General features: G+C 45.1%; 2 long non-coding RNA genes across 2 annotated transcripts; one reads left to right on the forward strand and one right to left on the reverse strand.

Annotated features, from left to right (window-relative positions):
• Positions 1-3,143: 3,143 nt before the first annotated feature.
• LOC121077869 lies at positions 3,144-5,396 on the reverse strand. The gene is made up of 2 exons (XR_005824339.1): positions 5,292-5,396; positions 3,144-3,474 (listed from the first exon to the last, which is right to left on the reverse strand). It is a non-coding gene; the product is annotated as an uncharacterized LOC121077869 (long non-coding RNA).
• Positions 5,397-5,448: 52 nt separating this feature from the next.
• On the forward strand, positions 5,449-8,056 carry LOC121077870. Its single transcript, XR_005824340.1, has 4 exons — positions 5,449-5,535; positions 6,518-6,541; positions 6,747-6,878; positions 7,209-8,056. It is a non-coding gene; the product is annotated as an uncharacterized LOC121077870 (long non-coding RNA).
• Positions 8,057-19,935: the final 11,879 nt, after the last annotated feature.

Genomic DNA, 19,935 nt, shown 5'->3' on the forward strand with positions numbered 1-19,935 from the left:
TTATATTTCATCTTATCGATAGGAGAAAAGTAGCAAGCATGCTAAGAAAATATAGCATTGTTAGAATGATTGCTTGTGGGTGGGAAATGCACAGAAACACCCTGAATCGTATCGAGGTGATTGCATAGTCACGTATCTTCCTGTGATCTGATGCGCTGCACTGACACGCGAGCCCCACAGTGGGGATAGAGATGGCTGGAAGGCAGAAGAAAGCCTGACATCACTTTGTCCCCAAGTGTGTGCACAACAGCAACAGAAAATCTGTTCCAAATGGATAAAAACTCTTTGTATTAATTAAATCAATGCAAATTATGTAATTTAGATGACTGGTGGTTGTAATGGCCTGTATAAAGATATTCTGCCAGCTTAAGTTGAATTGGGAAGGCAATCAACCCTCAAAGCTGAAGAAACAGCTCACAGCTAAGGTTAAAAGCACACAAAAATAGAAAAATTCTCATTGACTATCTCCAGGCTAACAGCAGGGTGGGGGGAGGAAGGGGAATGGGAGGGTAGTGTTAAGGTTTTTTTCCAAAAGAGACCTGCTATTGATGTTTCTCCTGCTCACCAACAGCAGGGCCATACTTGTGGCATCTAGTGGCTCAGATCAATTCACAGCCCCTGATGAACTTGGCTGCAGTGGTGAAAAAGGCTACTCCCTTGTACACCACCCAAATCCATCGCCCCAAGATTAAACATACATGGTCTGAAGTATCTTGGCCACAAGCTTATTCACAGCATGTCTGCTAACATGCTGACATTGCGTTATTGATGCCAGGCTGGAGATGAAGTCAGGTAAGACAGCAGCAAAGGAGAACCACCAGCAAAGCACCCAGGAGAAGGAGTTTCTCTTCGCAGCTATTCCTGCACTCCTCTTTGATCCCTCCCTGGGCAAAGTCACACCGGCTGATTTAAGCTGCCAATGACAATGATCAAGCTCTTCCTTTGACTTTGTCCTGAAATAGGCTATGTCCTCCTTTGGGCTATTTATAATACGCACAGAGGTATTCCTCTTCTTAATTAGTCTCCTAACAGTGAGAGTCACTCAGTGGATAGATAGAGCTCATACTGCAGACCACAGGATAAGCAGCTACTCCAGCTCCCATGTTTCTTTACCTTCCAGGCTGTATACATTGAGGCACAGGACTAAGGGTCTTCTGGAAGCACTGTGCCTCCCAGGAGGATGTAACCACCCCTGGGCTTTAACACATGGATAGATGGAAGTGAAGGGCAATACTTAATAATTTGGCTGAGGTGGGAGATAAGTGGAGAGGGAGAGAGAGGCTGAATGCAACACCAGTGCAGAAGAAAGATGACTACAGTTGGACACTTGCATGGCAGTGAGCAGTCTTTTTATTTTGTCCTTGCAAAGAGGACTCCAACTGTGTTCTGCATTAGGTAGTTGCTGAGAATGAAAAGCTGTGATAAATTATTATGTTATGCCAGAAGAGTTATTACTTCTTTAGTTGCTATCCCCACCACATAGTGTAAGGTACAGAGACGGACCTTGTTTCCTGTGTGACTCAGGGCAGTGACTATGATACCCTGAATTCTTGTTTGGCTCAAATCTTATTGATTCAAGAATGTCCATGGGGCATTTCTCCAGTTCCAATGTCCCAACACTGAGTTCAGCTGAAGTTGCAGCCTGTATTTAACAGACCATTATACATGGTGAAAAGTCCCCCCCACTTCACCCCAGAACAGTTTCCATGGAGTGCTGGAATGGGATAAGAAAAACAGTTTAAACACAAGAAATGATATTGCGTTCTTTTACTCCAAATTAGATTAGCATTTTAATGTTGTTTAATTAGTTGCTCTTTTTTTTTTTCTTTTTGTTGGGAAACTATTTTACAACATTGCAGACACAAATAATAAATCGTGCAACACAGATGTTGCTACTAATTGTAATATTTCAAGTGAAGAATAAAACACTCTGCCTGGCTTTTAATTAGGTCTACTCCAAGCAGAGACAGAAATAAAAATTTACTTGTCTTTTAAGTAAATACCATCTGCAATATATTCCAATTCCACAATCTAGTGCAAAGCATATCTGCTGATTGCTATGCTACGGCATTATTTTATTCGAGGTGGAAAGCTTGTTGGCAAAGTGAAGGCAAATCAGATACAACAGCTATGTTGCAGCATAGCTCTGACAGGAGGAATGCCCCCCAGCCTGTTTCAGTCGATGTCTCAGTCAATGTCTCAGACATTTCAGGCCATAGGTGCCCTTGGCCTGACAGCAGGAGTGCACCAGCAAGGGTCTGCCTGTAACCCCGTGTCTGTGTGTTGCATGGTGCTTTGGGACAAACACTAAGACTGGCACACAAAGGTCCAAAGAGAGAACTACGTAATGACTGGCTGAACCACACACACTTGAGTTTTTGCATTATTAGAGTGGTGTGACAGCAATAAAAGCTGCAGGAAGCAAGTCATAAGCACCCATTGCCTCTCTAAGGCTAGCACCTCTCAACATGCTGCACAACCAAAGAATTTCTTCCTTTAAAAAAAAAAATAATATATGTAGTGACAAAACCCCTAATATTGTCTAATTTATTTTCCCATTCCCGTTTTGTATTTGCAAAGCACAAAAATATACCAGTATAAATGCCTAATGCCAAAGGAATCAGGTCGCATTAGTCACTGTTTATTGATGTGCGATTTGCATATATGTTTGCTTCCAGCTGCATGGTTACAACATGTAAAATAAGAGGCTTAGCTCCATGTTAGACGATTGCAAGAGTTATTTGAGCCCTGGGACTAGTGGCTGGCAGACAGGCATTGGCATCTGGAGGAGCCAAGCCAGCTCCCAGGCACTCGTGACATCAGGGCTTCTTGTCACCAGGAGCCTTTAAGCTCAGCCCAAGGAGAAGGGCAGAAAAGCACGACACAACACATGAGTAGAAGCTGAAGTGTGTAGGACCTTCCACCTTTCACTGGATAATTTAAGCCTCTCAGAAAATTCTAGTGCAGAAGATTTTATTGTAGCACGCAGCAACTTTGAAGGCTGCTTCTGCATTAATGTAATTCCCCCTTGCCCTCACCCTCCATTTAATCAGAAGGCAATGACACCTTCCTCGTTGGGTTAGTGTTAGTTGTACTTATCAAAAGTAAAACTGCTGCAAATGAAGATTCCTTACAGGTTTTTGTGTGGTTTTTGTTGTTGTTGTTGTTTTGTGTTTTTTTTTTTCTACATGTACACCCCCATTTGCAGTGTGACAAGAGAAAAAAAAAAAACAATTATCTACCAATCGTTTTTATAGGGAATTTTACATCTAAACCCTTGTATACCCTGGTCCTTCCAGACTGATGTTAAAACACATCCAGAGCCAAAATGCTGAAGCCATGCCTGAAGCCACCTTCAGCTGGTGTCAGACTGATGGCTATGTGTTCTGGCTTGTGAAGGTCGGATACTTCAGGGAAGAGAGGCATGTAGGTGTCATAATCTCCTCTAGTTGCAGCTGTAGTATTGGTCCATTTCTAAGTGAAATAGAAGAGAAATCTGTATATTAAAACAAACAAACAAAAAAAAACTTCTTATTTAATCTTTTGCTTTCTTTTCTCCTTACTATTTGTTCCTGGGTAACCAGAAGGGTGCATGAGAGGAAATTACTAACTAAAGGGCTTGTTGTGCTCTCACACAGAGTAAATCAGTTTAATCCATTTTAATCAGCTGCCTTTCAAATCTTGGACTCTTACCATGGTTTATCACGTCTCCTATGGGAGGAACAACAAGCGATTACAGCATCTTTCTTCAGCGCTGTTGCCTGTAGTCCTTCTGTTCACCTCAATGACCACAACCATGCTCTGGCAAGCTTCACAAAGAAAAAAAATTCCCCAGTCACTTTTCCAGGCTCCTCAGTGTGCCCATGTGCTGCAGGGAAGGTGCAGTCCCTGCAGCCCAGGGACTGCCAGCCACCTGCCAGCAGGGACCAGTTCTGGGGGCTGCACCTGCAGCATCTGCAAAGAGACAAAAATGGCAGGGAAGCTGCCCAAACCTGCACAGTGTAGGAGCATGGGAGTGAAAGGAGACCCAGCATATTGGTGGGAGCTGAGGGCATGATTTGAGCTCACCGGGGCTGGGGGAAGTTGCAATGCTTGGGAGCATGGAGTTTGCCCTGTGGCAAGGCTGGGGTGCCAGGGACATTTTTCCTCCCCTGCTGTCCCCATGTCCAAGCCGCAGCCCCCACACCAGCCCCCAGATCAGGGGGCCAGCTCCGCCATGGGACCTCAGGACCATCCCTGGTGTCACTTGGCCAACACCAGCTTCTCCTGTAGATGAGCCCTCCTGAGGTGCCAGGCAGCAACCTGCACACAAAATAATGAGCTTAAAGACACATTCCTTTCTTTTTAAGAAATCTTGTAGTCTTCCAGGTAGCCCTACTTTTCCCATCTTATTAATTTTGCTCTCGTTAAATGAAAGCTGATAAAATAGAAACTGCTGTAAGACCCAGAGAAAATTAGGTTATGTAACCTCTTTTTTATTTATTAACATGATATCAAAGTTGTTTCTTATCATTCTTCAGGTACATTGTGCTCAGGAATAAATTAAACTGTCTATTCAACAAAGAGGAGCAGCTTTTTCTCCTGCTAATTTTCTCTCTCCTTCTCAATTCTCACTCTATTATTCAGGGAAAAAATAACAAGCTTAGCTGGAGCCAGAGGAGCCCTTCCAGCTTTGCGCAGTACCCCGCTTGTGACTACCTCACATAGTCCAAGTGGTCCATCTATCGGTCTCCAACCGATACGACAAGCAATAAAGTCAAAAGTACAGTGATGTTTTCCTTTACATAATTATTTGCTGTTGCCAAATGGAGTGACAGCTGTGCCCTTTTTAGGGCAAGATTTGTGCAAAAACCAAAGGAACGTAAATCAATCCCGTGTTGCCCCCTGGTTCCCATTTCTTCCCACCTCAGCAGCCTGGGGAGCAGCGGTGCAGGCCGGAGCTCTCCCGGTGCCCATCCTGCTCCCCAGGGCCCTGGCCTCCAGTCGCTGGAGGCTGCAGCAAGGCCGAGGCCAAGCGAGGCCTGCAGGGAGCACGGTGCGGCCTAGAGGTCACAGTGCTGCTCCGCCTGGGGCCCCGCACCTGGAGCTTTATGAGGGAGAGCACGGTCACCCCTCACCGCCTGTGAACAGCTTCAGTGTGAAAAAAAAATAATAATGCACCACTCGTGGTTGGTGGGGCAGATCTTCTAGAAACGCCCTTGTGTTTCTGGAGATGGCCAGGGCAGGGGCAAGGGTGACTTGCCAAAGGTTCCTGGTGGTGGTAACCACTGCAAAATTAGTGTATTATCTACCTCCTCTGGAGTCATTTTATGGCAGCATTTTAGCCAGAGGGCACCATGGCCAGCAGGCCTCTAGCATCACCCAAGCAGGCACGAGGAAGGGCCTGGGTCACAATGGTTCCTGACAGCACAAGGCCACAGTTCTGGCTAACACCAGTCTGTCAAAGGATGTAAACCCGAGGGAGACAGATGGAGAGTGTGTGCATGCTTTTTTCTGTCTCTCAGGCTCCCTTGAAGGGCAGGACGGCATAAGTAGGTCTGTCCCATGATGTTGCACTGCAAATATGGAAGTGTTAAAATAACTAATCAAAACCTGACCCAGCAAAGAGAGATGAGCAATTCCTGAAAGCCACCAAGGTTCAGCTCCTGTGCTAATAATTTGTCTATGTTAATCTCAATTAGGCAGCAAAGTCTGTACTTATTAAAATTGCCAGCTTTCTATTTTATGTGTGTAAGGGCAAGAAAGAAATCAAGTAGATGTGTGGGTAACACTGCTGAGGGAAAGCACAAAGTAAATAGGGGGACAAGAAGCCTTAGTTTTTGTTGTGTTGATGGGGTTTTTTTTGTTTGTTTATTTGTTCGTTTTAAAGGCTGGTGAGACATCAGGACTCCTGAGTAAGCGTGACAAGAACCTATCTGTTATTACATGACATGGTGCCTTTCCAGAAAAACAAGAGACATCAAGAGGTGCCATGAAGGTCTCGCTGACCTGCCACCTCCTGCGTTTCATTCCAGTGTTAAGCTGGAAGAGAGATGGTGTCTAATGCTGAGAGCAGGCAAATGAAAAGCTGCTGAGACACAAGGCATATGGCAAAGATTCTATAAACTCAAATCAAATTGCTATGGAACAAAAGGGCAAATGGGAGAAGCCAGTCGTTTCTGATAACTGATGCCTGGAAATTTTACCCACTGTATAGCAATAAAATATTATAGGACAGAAACATTTTCTGTCTGTATCCATGGGTGTATGTGCTTCAGTGCATCAATGTAGCTAGAAATGGCAATAACAGGCAGTGTTATTTTCCTATTATTTTCAATGTGAGTTTGTTGTCCTGCTTCTGCTTCACACCTGCAAGTCTGAAAGTGGTATTTCCCCAGTTCAGATTTCACCATTGTCTTTGGTAGTTATCATGTTTGTGCTTATATAAAGGCTATAAATGACCAGCTCTTCAATTTAAACCAAAAGTAAAATCAATCCTTTCTTTTTCTCTCCCCCCCCCCCCTTTTTTTTTTCCCAGATGACAGCAAAACCGTGAACACAGGTAGGAAAATAATTGATGCATTCTAAGAAACTGTCAGGTGTGAGAAATGTTGAAGACTCAACAACCCAATAATGGTATGAGAAGGTGTTAGAGAGCAGATTTATGTAGCAGCACCAACACAGCATAAGATATATATGACAGAAATTAAGACAACACAATTCTGGGAAACTGTTCTACTTTTTTTTTTTCTTTTTCCTTCTGAAAGCAATGCTGTTGCACATGATCTGAAACACAGCAGCTTACGGGTGAATATGGGAGAGGTCCACATAGAAGAGCCCCAATAGCAAGCAAGGACTCTCTGGGCATTTCCACAGTGTTTCCAGGAGCGTAGCTGCAGGTACCAACAGAAGGGCAGAGCTCTCCTTTTTCCCTTCCTCCACATTTCTTTTGCTGGCTCATTTGCCCAGATTTAAATTATTTCCCCACTTAAGGAGCTTCAGCCCTGCTGCCTTAGGCACCCTCTTCTGCCTGTGAACTTGTTTAAATGTCCACACCAAAGGGATTGTCAATGCCTTTCTACATATTACCACCATGTACACAGTTGTCCAGGTCCATGACCTCCCCATCATCCCTAAAACATCTGGGTCCCTTCAGCCATGCTGCTTTGCAAATTGAAAGATAAATACCCTCCCCAGATTTGGTCCTAATTGCTTTCCAATATTTGCAGACTTAACCTCGGCTTGAAGAGCCAAGGGTACTTTTCAAAGAACATTGGTGCTGACTTCAGTGCCTCAGGAGGACCTGCAGTGATTACTTCTTTCAGTCTCTACATCCCTCAACACCCTGTCCTTTATTTTAAACTGCACAGTATCCTGCCCTGACCAGATTCAGGAAACAGACCACTTTTTCCATCCAGCTAAAGTCTCTGCCTGTATCTGCCATGTTTATCTAATCAATAAAGCACCAATAGAAAAGCAAAATTTTCTAAGGCAGCCTGAGCATTTTTCTTTTAACCAAAACAAAAACCCTGAAATGCATCAATTTCCCATTAGAACTGGAAAATTTCTAGCATCCTATAATACTGCTTTTGCATTTCACTATTCTGCTGGCATTTTAGATGCTTAAAATGAAAAATTAGCTCTCAGAAAGTAGGATCTTCCTGATTAGAAAAATTTGTTGAAACTGTAATGGAAAGATCAGAACAACTTCATTAGTCTTCATTAAATAAAATAAATGTTATTTCCATTCCTTTCACATACAATCATATATTACAACTATTAATATTGCAGAGATGTTTCTTTTGTCCCAGAATTTAATGTATAAAACTGCAAACCTCATTGCATGAAAAACAACTTACAATCACCAGAATGACACGCAGTTCATCTTTTTTACGTTCATTAATTTTCTGTAAATAGAACACAGTCGCTTTGCATTGTTTGCACTAATGGAGAGCTCAGAGCAGTTTACCCTGTTACTACTTATCATTTATTTGGGTAATAATTTTAAAAAGCTTTTAAATTAAAATGATAAAGATAGTTAGGGGAAAAGATACAGCCTTTTGGAATTTTTCAAGTATGATAGATTAACCCAGCAAAAAAAGATGGTTCTCATTTAAGAGACATGCCAGGGCTGGCTGCACATCTCAAGCAATTTCTCAAGCCCCCTACCTCGCGCTAGGCGTCTTGCCCACATCCATTTTGGCACATAATCGCACGAGTCTCCTGCTCTTGACTCCCGCTGGGGGCTGAGCCTCATTCAGCCAGTCCCTGAGGGCACCCTGCTGCCACAGGCTGCGATGAGCAACTCACCACGTCCCTGCGACATGGGCTAGCTGCAGCCACTGCCAGCGAGGGGCTGGTGATACCCCCGGCTTCCGCAGCTGAGCCCACCGCAGCCTTTGGCCACACCAAGGCCCTGGGCATCGCTCAGCCCTGCTGGGGCCATGGGAGAAGACAGTGAGGTCAGAGCAGGTATGAAGTGTTCATCCTAGCATACTTGGTCCTCTATTTGCATCCTCTGTGCAAACATGCTATCAAAAATGTACTCTTTCACTATGAAAAAACTGTGGTTGTTACAGGGGTGCTGTAAGGAAAGGAGGGCACCTGGTCCCCTGGCTGCCACCCTTCTGCAGCCCCTTGGCCAGAGGATGCCTCCTTGGCAAACCAGCTCAGGCCTCCTCCTTACACAGCCCTAGTCCTTACCAGCTGTTTGTCATCCTGGGCACACTAATTTGGGGGAAAACAAGGAAAACTACACAGAGCTGCATGTGAGCAGATAACTGACAGGGAGCTGAAAGTGCTGCTGTAACAGTCCAGGCTGTACAAGAAGCCTTTATTCCTGTGTATCAAAACTTCTGAGTGCTTTGCAAGAGATAATGTTTAATTATGTTTCTAATGCATTTTTCTGTTTGATCTTGGATTTTTTCCTAGATTTTACAATTCTGAAACAATGAATACTTTTGCAGTGGTGCTTTAGCCACATTCCCATTGCTCCTCGGTGTGGTTACCACCACACGCAGACCTCCACCACCTGAACCAGGGCAGCACCGCAGGCGAGGCTGGGAGTCGGGACACTGCTGGTGGGTGCTGTAGCACTGGGCAACGCTCAGAGATCGTGGGGTTTGCTCCACATTGTTAAAAGGAGCCAAGCAGCTTCACAGCAAGCAGCACTCCTGAGTAAAGTCAGCCTAGATGAAAAATACCTTTTGTGTTTGTCAGGAGCTGTGTGTGACAGAAGGCACTGGTCTGACACGCTAACTCTAGCTAGCTTCTCCTTCTGTTGCTAGCAGGGCTACAGTTGCCTGCCAGAGAGGTTTGGGGTGGGTAGGAAAACCTGGCCAGCTCTGGGGACTGCTTTAACTTCCTTGCACTGATCTAGTTAGGAGCTCTGAGTCAAGGAGGATGAGGGAAGGCAAGAACCAGAGCAGCTTTTTCCCAAGCTGTGATGCATACAGCCCAAGAAGACACCTGTTAACTGTGGGGTTTATTCACACCCTTCGTGTCTGACACGTACGTTCGGTTGCCCAAGCCTCTGCAGCCCACAGTGTGATTCAGAGCAGAAACCAGGCAGGATGCTCTGAACTGCCCGTAGCGGCAGTTTGCCTGCTTCTGCTGGCAGCGGAGGGAGCCTGATCATCGAACTTGGATGCAGAATTCATGGGCCTAAAAAGAAGAATGCAGCCGGCCCTCCCCCTGACTAGTCGCTCCCAGCCCTCCCCATGTGTACTCATCCAAAACCAAGCCGTGTTTGTGAGCATATCCGTGCTGCTGAAATCACACCAGTTGCCTCCCATCAAGATGCAGAACCCACCAGCTTAACCCCACCACTCGCCTTCACACCTGCGACCTGCTCACCCCTCCAGGGCTGCCAGCACAGGACTGCAGCATGTTGGCGGCCACCATGCGGGGGAAAATAGGTCCAAAATACTATAGCATTTTACTTGGCTCACATGCCTTACTCAATACACTTTATATATTTATTTTTCTTAGCCTTTTCTGTCCATTAACTAGGACACCTTACTCTTACAAGGCCAGCCCCATCACTCATTTAAATTTACACCCACTATCCATCAGCACTCATTATCTTATTACCATGCTGATTTTATTATTACAGCTTAGCCTGGCAATTAATTACTAACCAGAAAAAAATAAAATATTCTAGCAGACCACCCATACAAATCTCATTTAACAAAATATCTTTTGTTTTCTTTTTTTTTTTTTTTTCCCACTAACACATGCAAGAAAACTATAATTTCCTCTGGGTAATAGGCTTGCTTTAGCTAAGCCTCTCAGGCCTTTATTTCCTCGCTTGTATTTTTACAAAATGTAATAACAAACATTAAGAACAGAAAAAAAAATCCAATTAATAGTGTGTTCCTTTGTCATCTGCAGGTGTTGGGAGGAGAGGTAGGCTTTCACTGATCTGAAACAGCTAACAGCAAACATCATGCAGTCGGCTGAGGAAAATCCCCGTACTTACACTAGCTTTCCAAAGCATGGGCCACCCCAGCATCTGGATGCTGAGCATCCTTCCATGCATTATGCAGCCAGTGAGGCACTGCCATAAACTATAAACCTAATGCAAATTTAATATGTGCTAATTATACAACCCAGCATTCAGCAGGCAGAGGCAGGGGGTTGGTCACTATTCCCCATTTTCAGAAAACACCAGGACTGACCTCAGAGTAAGAGCAGGGCAGTACCTAGTATCCCAACTTACAGCACACATTTCTAAATCCAATCCCTTTCACTCCTCATTTCAGCAGATTTAATAATGTATTTCCATAGGAAAAAAAAAAAAGCAGAGGTTACTTCTCAGCAGTAGGAAAGAATTGAATATTATTTGTTATCAACAGTAAATCTAGTTCAACATAAAGTACTCGGGAATGGGTTTTGCTCACAGTATTAGATTAGGGGAATGGCATATGGCATATCAAGTGATTAAGACTCTAAAATGTACATTTAAGGCCTGCTCATAATGAAGTTCTTGAGAATTTTGCAATTAATGGGAGAATTGGGCCTTTCATAATCTATTTAAGTAGAATATATTATGCATTATGATAAGCGCCACAGCAAACAAGCTGTCCAGGCATTTGTTTCCCCCTGGAGCTCAAGAGCCCTCTGGGAAGTGAAGGATGCCCACTGCTGCCCATGCCATGCCCAAGCCCTCGGGCCAGCCCTGAGCTGCCCCCAAGCGCAGCGAGCCCAGCCTGGGTCAGGGCAGGCAGGAGGACACCCCACACAGATGGCCAAATCCTCCAAATGAAACAGCGGGATTCTTCCAGTGCCCACCTTCTGCAGCCAGACAGCCACCTGGAACAATGATTTGCTTTATACAAAGAGCATTTGTCATTCTTCTTTGTGTGCTTTTTAAAATTCTGTGCAAATGTCTTCATCTCTAGAGCTCAGCTCCTGCAGTCATGTCCGGCTCTTATTCTTTTCACCGGCAACTTATAAACTCCCCAAAATACGGAATTTTAATGGGAGTGCTGATTCAGCCTGTGCTTCGCTGTACCAGCACAGAGTGCATTGAAAGGATGAAATAAAAGGACTTTAAAAACTCCAGCTCTGTGTGTGTGATGATTTTCTCTAGGGAACAACCTGGCAAGTTATCTGACAATACCCATCCAGAGAAGCTTTCAGTTTGCCTGTGTGCTATGCATGCCAATGAAGGCAGGAATAAACAATCCATGCAGCAAAGTGGTGTATTATTTATGCATCGTCACATCCATCTATATAGAAAATTGGCCCTAAATTAAACAAGCACGTATCAATATTGCCTACGTGCTGGCTCCCAGGGAAAGGCTTGAGGGAAGAAGTCAAAATATCAGTAATAAGGGCTCTTTTCCTCCTATCGATGTAAACAAACAGCCTGTGCCACTGGAGCAATGTTTATGTTAGCAAATACCCCAAGGAGTTTCACAGAAATCAATCTGCAGAGAAAAATTGCATAAGATAATAAAAATTCAGCAACTCCCAAAGCCAAGCCTTACTGCATGTCAGGGGCTGGGTGGTGAAGGGTGAGGAGAGAAATCGGGAGGTCAACTCTTTTAATTTTTCAGAGTGTAGCTCACAAAATTATATCCTCCAAGCCCTGAATACCATGCTGCTTACAACTCGGTTCGATCAAATTCAAGGACAGGAGAAATTGCAGGAGGGAAAACAAGTAGAATTGGCTACAAGCTGCAGGAATACGTGTTCAGAGGAAACTTCTGCAGTGGAGGGAACTAGGCGGGGACCACTCGTATGAAATCCAAATGACTTGGCAGGTAATTTTCCACCGTCCTCCTGTGGTCCCTTACTCCTGTTGCAGTGCAGCAGGTCCAGTGGATGGCAGCCTGCAAGGAAATGCCACCCCGTTCTGTGACCTCGAGAAGCTCCGTGCCCTGCAGTAACAGTGGTATAGAGGACAGAATTATGGTTTCAGTGTAAAACCAGGCAGGATAAAACTTTGCTTCATTGTAAAAGCAGGCAGTGAATACAGTATGGTATTGCTTGTGATGATGACAATTGGTAAGGCTGTTCTGGACCTCTGCCAGTGGGTCCCGTGAAACCAAGCAAAGGCATCAGCTAGCCTTAATTTTAATATGCAGGGAAAATAAAAACAAGCTTTGCTCTGATGTTCACCTAGAGTGCCTGGCATTGCCACAGCAGTGGGACTGCCTTTACTCACGGCATCTCCTTTTCTGTTCGTCATGCTCAGAGCCCGCAGGGCTGCAGGTACACTGCCTCCTTTGGGGCAGGACTGGGCTCAGATCACTCTGCTACTCAGTCAGATGCAAACCTCTGCATTTATCTGCTCTTTAACTTTATTCCCTGTCTCAAAAATCACAGCAATGTCAGATCTCCAGTGTGCAGAAAGGTTGGGGAATTCATTAATGGTTACAAATGACAATGAGTTCACCCAGATTTGGAGATGCTACAGTGTGCTCATGTTTTTTGTGTTGCTTGCAGTGCCAGAAAGAGACATCAAAATCCAGAACTTCTGTCCCTAAATCCAAAATCCTTGAAATCCCACAGACACTTTAAACATTGATCTTCTCACTAGCAACCCCTGCGGCCTACGCATGGTATAAAGCACAGGTTACAGTTTCCTGTGGGATCTGATGTAATGAAGCCTTGTGCCACTCTGCGCAACTGGAAAAGAACTGGCAGGGAGCAGAGTTGTGTGAAACGGAGATGAAGAGATGATGTCTCCTCTGAGCAAGAGGTGACTGTGCTGCTGAAATAAATGGTCAAGATTTTGCTTGGCCGTTCAACTCTTCCAACTCTGTAAGTCTCAGAAGTTTTTTTTGCTCAAACACACCCCATGAGGTTTTTCAGTTAGGACAAAAGGCAAGGAGGGTGCTGTTTCCAGCGATGTCAGAAACCTCATGAGAACCAGTGTCTTCTTGCCAGACCTCTCTTATTACCAAATCTGGTCTGAAAGTGGATATTTATTTGGAGGGATGGAGGGAGGGTTGAGGTTATGGAGAAATTATGGAAACTTTCTTTTCAAACATCAAACTTGTTTTCTGTACCAATTATGAATGAAGATTGAAGTTGGCTTTTGTTCTATTGATTGGAGAAGGGAATGATGGGTGAAACATAGCGGAAAGGATGTGAGATTTTTACAGAGCTGCTCACATATGATTGATTCATATCACAGAGATTTAGAAGGCTAAAGAAAATCCATACAAAGGTTTGGGAGAGTTTGCCAGCTCTCAGAGACCATCAGGGCCATAAATGCATTACCGCTTTTTGAAAGGGAAAAACCCAAACATTATAAGGAGCCCTTGGACCCTAGCATTTCTAGCTGGACTACTCTTTCTGTAGATTTTAGATTTCTCCTTGTATTATCTGTCCCTTATTTGATCAAGCAGCATATCTAGCACGAGACCATAGGTTTCTTTGGGCAGTCACTTCCCCACCACCCCGGTAGACTCTCATACCCACATACGCTAGGAACTGGTCTAGTAAAACCCACACTGCAGCTCTGCAACTGAGTGCAGGCAATAGGAAGCTTTAGCACCCCCACTGCCTGGATTAAACCCTAATGTCTGTGGATTACCTACTGCAGGCCTGTTCCACATCTGCCTTCTCCTTCAGTAATTTTTTGCACCCAGCCAAGTTTGTGGACCAATTTGATTTTCCTACAAGTTTGGCTTGTCTGCCTGCCTTTCCCTTCCCTATCTGTACTAAAACCAGTTAGCAGTGCAGAACAAAAAAGGAAAAGTGTTTCATAATAAGTTTCTCTAAGACTGGATTCACAAGCTAGTTAGCCCCTTAGCAGTACAAACGCTATTTGTCCTCAAGATGCAGTAGTTAAACCCAGTTTAGAACATGGTGCAATTCTGGGCAGGGGCAAGATGAGCTGCATGGGTCTGGTCCTAGCTGTTAGGCTTAAAACTACATCCTAGGTGACCTGAGAAATAACATTTGCATATGCAGGAATCTTTCCTAGTGGTCATCTCTGAGTTTGCCTTGGCTGGGACAGGTGGGGTCAGGGTTGGCCACAAGAGGCTGCCTGTTAGACCTTTGATACTTGTATCTCAGGTGGTTCAATGCCTTTGTGTCAGAGGATCCTAAAGCATTTCGCTAGTTGCTAAGGGGACAGTAATGGTAGAAACCATTCAGCACACACCTGAAAAGGAATCAGAGCAATCCCCAAAATCTTCCTGAGCATCTGGGGAGGGGAGGCACTCACCCAGGGCTTTAGTACTTCTCTGCCATAGCTATCAGCTCTGACTGTTTAAAGCAACCAGAGATTTACATCAGGAACCTTTAAATATAGAAGTAATTTTGTGTAAACTCTTTCCTTTATTGCAGCTCTGAAAGGAGAAGGGAGGGAAAAGCCTTTTTTTTTTTAGACTTGGCAGGAAGCAAGCAGTTAAATAAGCAAATACTATAAAATGAAAATCTTAAAGTGATTACAAATATGAAAGGAGTGAATACCAAATTGAAACAGCCGTTTAATCAAGATAAAGCACTGAAATCGAGCAATTGGCCTCTTTCCATGATCCTGTAGAGCTGCGCAAAGGAGGCAGCTTACTGTAGCATTACCAGTCTCAGTTGCTCTCTGCTGACTGCCGATACCCCAACGTCTTCCACCCTTTACAGCTTTGCACATGCAAAATGCCTTCCTTTATGGATCACCCTTGATGTAAAGTGGCTTTAATTATTCAAGAACTGAAACAAACGTGAAAAAGTAATTGCATTTTAATTGCTCTAATAATGGCAGGAAGCTGCACTGTGACTTAAGTACTGAGAAATAAAGAGTAAGACCATGTTTGCTAAGATGCCATTCCTTTAACAACAGCTCCTCTATTTTGTCCCAGTCTCCCCACCTTCCCCCACCCCATAACCAGTCCCACCAGTGTATGCCAGGTTTATTCTTAAACTCCGGAGACGGTTTGGTCTGTTAGACAGTGATATCTGCAAATGGGAGCTTTTTACCATAAGCAATTTTAAGGTTGAGAGATTTTCTTGTAATTTACCGATACTGGTCTTAAGTGCAGCTTATCACCTCAAGCTGCCTGCTTACCCTAAGCACCCACAGACGGTGCAGCCACAGCCTGTTGGCTCCACCGGGCGGTGGAGGTTGCAGCGACGACATTTCGTGGCAGGGAACTGGCATTGCTGAGGGCACAGATCCCACTGCCTGGCAGACAGTGAGGCACTAGAAGCTCCTTCCAGCAGGAAACATGCTTGGTTTTCCTTGGCGTATGCGATCAGCAACAATAAAGCCCTCAGGATTTGGAAATGGGAGGGGAGGCCATCAATAAAGGATTTTCTACTTGCTGTACTTTCTGTGTCCATTATGCTAAAGCATAGGTGGGAACAAACACTGCCAGCCAGCAGCAGTGCGAGGCGACATTGCCACACAGCCCTGGGCAAGGAAGCATCAAGACCTGAACTAGGCTGACATTACCACCACTTCAGAAATTAGTGTGAAACCCATCAATCGATAGCCAGGTGTCACCTCTGAATGTCTCAGTTATCACAAAGACGGTTTTTCCTCCTGCACAAGGAAGTTTTCTGCTTTTGTTGCCATCTCTGTCACAACAGGAGCTTTAATTCCTCACACCAGCTTCCTACCTCAAACCAGAGCACTCGCGCTCTTGCACACGATTCCTCCTGTGACTGCACCACCCAGCAATATAAAGCCAGACAGAACGAGCTCAGAAAAGGAAGAGATGCAGGTGGAATATAGAGTGAGGCTATTGACTTGTTGTGGCAGACACTGGCTGGAGTTAGTTCCAGATGTGAGCTGAACAATAACTAAAATCTTACACCTTATGACCTTTTAACATATACGGAGAGACATCCAAACAATTACTTTCAGTGAATGATTTCAGGCAGTCATTAGCCTCACACAGAGAACAACACAGATAAATACACAGGCAAGTCTATTGTAAGGAGATTAAAGTTATCAAAACAATTTTTAAGAATCAATCTAATATGGGGGGGGGGGGGGGGGGGAGCAAACTCCATTTTAACTCCCCCTCTCCCTCTCTGTTCTCTATTCCCATTCCTCTTTTTGTTTCAATGCTTACAATGCTCAGTACGAGTTCAGTACTGATGGTTGCGATGCAGCATTTCCATAAACAGCCTGAACAAAAGCCTCAGGGTTATAAAGATGTTACTATTGGGGTAGCTTATTTTTGCTGGAAGAATCATTAATTCAAATTGCAAATCATAATAGAAGCAAATTCCCCTATTTATTAATTAATTGCTCATCTAAATCAAAGTGAAAATATACCAGATATTGGCTATGCCTTAACAGGCCTCTGCTTTGGGAGTATTAGACTGCTGCAAGTTGCACAAAGCAGCTCGACCAAGGAACAAAACAGGAAGGGAACTCTAAGTCACGCTGTGCCCTTGCTGCAGCCCCCAGGTGTCCAGGAGACCCCCAGCCCTGTTGGTGCCAACTCCCTGACCAGGGGAGCCGACCCCTCTGCAACACTAAAATGCAACCTACTGCACCCAAGCTGCTGCCAGATGAGAGGAAGCTTATTGAAGAAAGATTTTGTTAAAAGCAATAACGAAGTAAATATTATAGACATTCTTCAGCCCCGTGCAATGGGAACACCACCATAGTTAAGGCTGAATTACAATTTGCATTCAAAAGTAGGGCGAAATTACTCTACTGCACATTTCAATGAATGAAATTAATCTCATGAATTAGCATATGTTGCTGTGAGACAATTTCCAGTTTCAGAGGAAGCTGAATCTTGTGTGTATGGCTTTAAAAATAAAATCTTTCCTTTCCTTTCCTTTCCTTTCCTTTCCTTTCCTTTCCTTTCCTTTCCTTTCCTTTCCTTTCCTTTCCTTTCCTCTCCTCTCCTCTCCTCTCCTCTCCTCTCTTTTCCTTTCTCTTGAGATACTCTCAAATGTCCCTCCCTTAAAACTTTGCCCTCCCTCCCCACACACCACCAGGGAGTCCTGCCCAGGGGGAAGCCCAGATCCCAGCTGCAATATGGGAATGCTGTTAAGCCTCTAAACTTTTTTTTTTTTTTTTTTTCTGAGCAGTCCTCACAGGATAATTATGGGACACTCGCTCGGGTTTCGATTTCACTGTTAATTACACACATTAGAGCCGTGTCTATTTAGCACCCTCCCAGGAAACATCCCTGTCACTGATTTAAAGACGCTTCCAGCGCAGGCAGGATATTTCTCCCCTTGCATTGAGATTAGACCCTGTTGCTGGCCAGACTCTCTGAAGGGAAAACTCACCCATGTGCTGCCAGAGCCCCCAAAGGATTTTCCATAACTTCACTAAATGACAAATCACCTGCAGTAACTACGACATTTTCAGTCACCTGAAAAAAGGGCTGCAACGCTGGACTTGGTCTCACACAGACAAGCTTTCTCACAAGGCACCTGTACTTCCTGCTCCTCCTTCAAATACAAATAAAATACCTTATTGTTACCACTAAAAATTCAGCACCTAGACTGTTTAAGTCACCAAACCTATTGCGAACAAAGTGCTAACACATTTTAAAGCAATGAGCCAAGCACGGTATCTAACAACGAGGTCATTACGTTGTTCCTGGCAAGTGCTGTAGAAGGATGAAATCACACCTGTGACAAGGGACACCATCTGATTTGAATATCAGCTCTATTAAACAGAAAACAGCGACTGCATCGGCTCCACGCCACCACCTGACAGCATGCTGAGGAAACTGTTTGGTACGGTCAGCAGGTAAAACCAGAGCAGGATAATTCTCCTTGCGCTGCTTTCCCAGGAAGCTGCAGAAGAACCGGCATTTACAGGGGAATTTAACTGAAACCGTGGCGATTTGTTCTGTGAGAATCTTCCTTTCTTCATGGTAGCTGCTTGGGGTCTCTTTTCAGTTTCACATTATGAAAATGATTATTCAGAGGAGAAAATAGCATAATTCAGAAGCCACTGTGCAAACAGGAACTTCTGAAGGAGAAAACCTTTATTATCAAAGAACACGCGATTTAGGATACAGCGAACAGATAGGAGAATGTGACAACAAGAGAATAAAGAATAGCTCTCACGGGGTGAAGCCACCTGTAGCACCAACACGAGCTGACTGTGCAGCCACCAGAGAACCTCACGATGCCTCCAGCAGGCCGTGCACATCCTCTGCCATCTGCAGAGGAAGCAGTGCAGCGGTTTTTGGCAGGATAAGCTGGGCAGATCTGAAGTTAGCCCCGATTTCTTCACCCTTGGCTAAAGCTTCTCTAAGGCTACGCAAAGCCACGCTGCTGAAGGGTAGTTCAGAGGGCTGTCTGTTACACAGCAGCTCCCTAAATTGAGCTTCACCATCTCAAGAGAAGCTGGTGTCTCTTTCTAGAGCTCTCTCCGCCTCACCTCATTGCCATCTCCAGGGCATCTCTAGACCTTTCAAAACCCAACGCCAGCCTCAGCCTCAGCTGGTGGCCCCACTCTACATTCTAGAGGCTGTTCTCAGGCCATTCTGTAGCCAGACCACGGACAACTTTGGCAAAGAGAACACTTTTACAGACAGCACCATCAGCCGTCACTGGCCTCACGATGCAGTGGATCCCTCAGACCCCGGCCACCCCGGAGCAGTGCATGGGGACCAGCAAAACCAAGGCAGTAGTGTGCAGCAGGGTGAGCCTCACTGCCCTTCCAGAGGAGCAGGCAAAGAGCAGGGAGGTTAATTAGTTCGTGCTTTTAATTAATTTGCCCTTCCTAAGAGATGCTATAGATGCAATCCCAAAGTCTTGCTTATTGACAGGGTAAATTTATTGCATGTTGAATGGGCAGCATATGCGCTCCCAACGTGCTGTGCCCACATGCACACAGCGCTCTGGTGAGCTGTGGCTCACTGGCAGGAAGAATCTCAGTGGCCAAGTGTGGTCCCCCGTCCCCTCTTCAGACTGACCATGCCTCATCAGTCTCAGACGGGCTCCTCTACTCAGAGCGCGATGGGCTCTGCATTTCTCTGTGTGTGTGTGTGCATTGCTGGGGTTGTTGTTGGAAACGCCCATATTCGAGCCCGTCACCTTTTCTTTCTTGCTGCAGTCTCTTTGGTAAAGGAGGGAAGGAGTTGTCCATCGCCACAGGAGAGCTCCAACCTCAGGCAGACCTGCCGTGGGGCAGGAGCTGACTCGCTTGCCCCTCCGTGCTGCCCACACTGGTGCTGCTCGTGCCGCCGTCCACCTTCCCAAAGCATGGGCTCTGCCTTAACGTAAAGCATGAGAGGCGTCTCACTGAATGTAAAGAGATGCCTGTGGCTTTGGAATCAATCCCTTGGTCCATGTCTGCAGGACCAGGCTTCTGGTTTACAGTCAGCACAGCAAGGAGGCAGGTGCTCAAATCCTCTGAGACTTGTACCACAAAATAGCAGAGTTTAGCCCCAGAAATTAGTGGCTGTCCACCGTGAAGTATCTGCCATGCTTCCTGGAGACGGAGGTATTTATTGCAGTTGCTTACAGGCAAGCCAGCGAGGCACAAGATCTGTGTTTTAGCACAGGGCA

The sequence above is a fragment of the Cygnus olor genome, chromosome 14, assembly GCF_009769625.2.
Source record: "Cygnus olor isolate bCygOlo1 chromosome 14, bCygOlo1.pri.v2, whole genome shotgun sequence".
NCBI lineage: Eukaryota > Metazoa > Chordata > Aves > Anseriformes > Anatidae > Cygnus > Cygnus olor.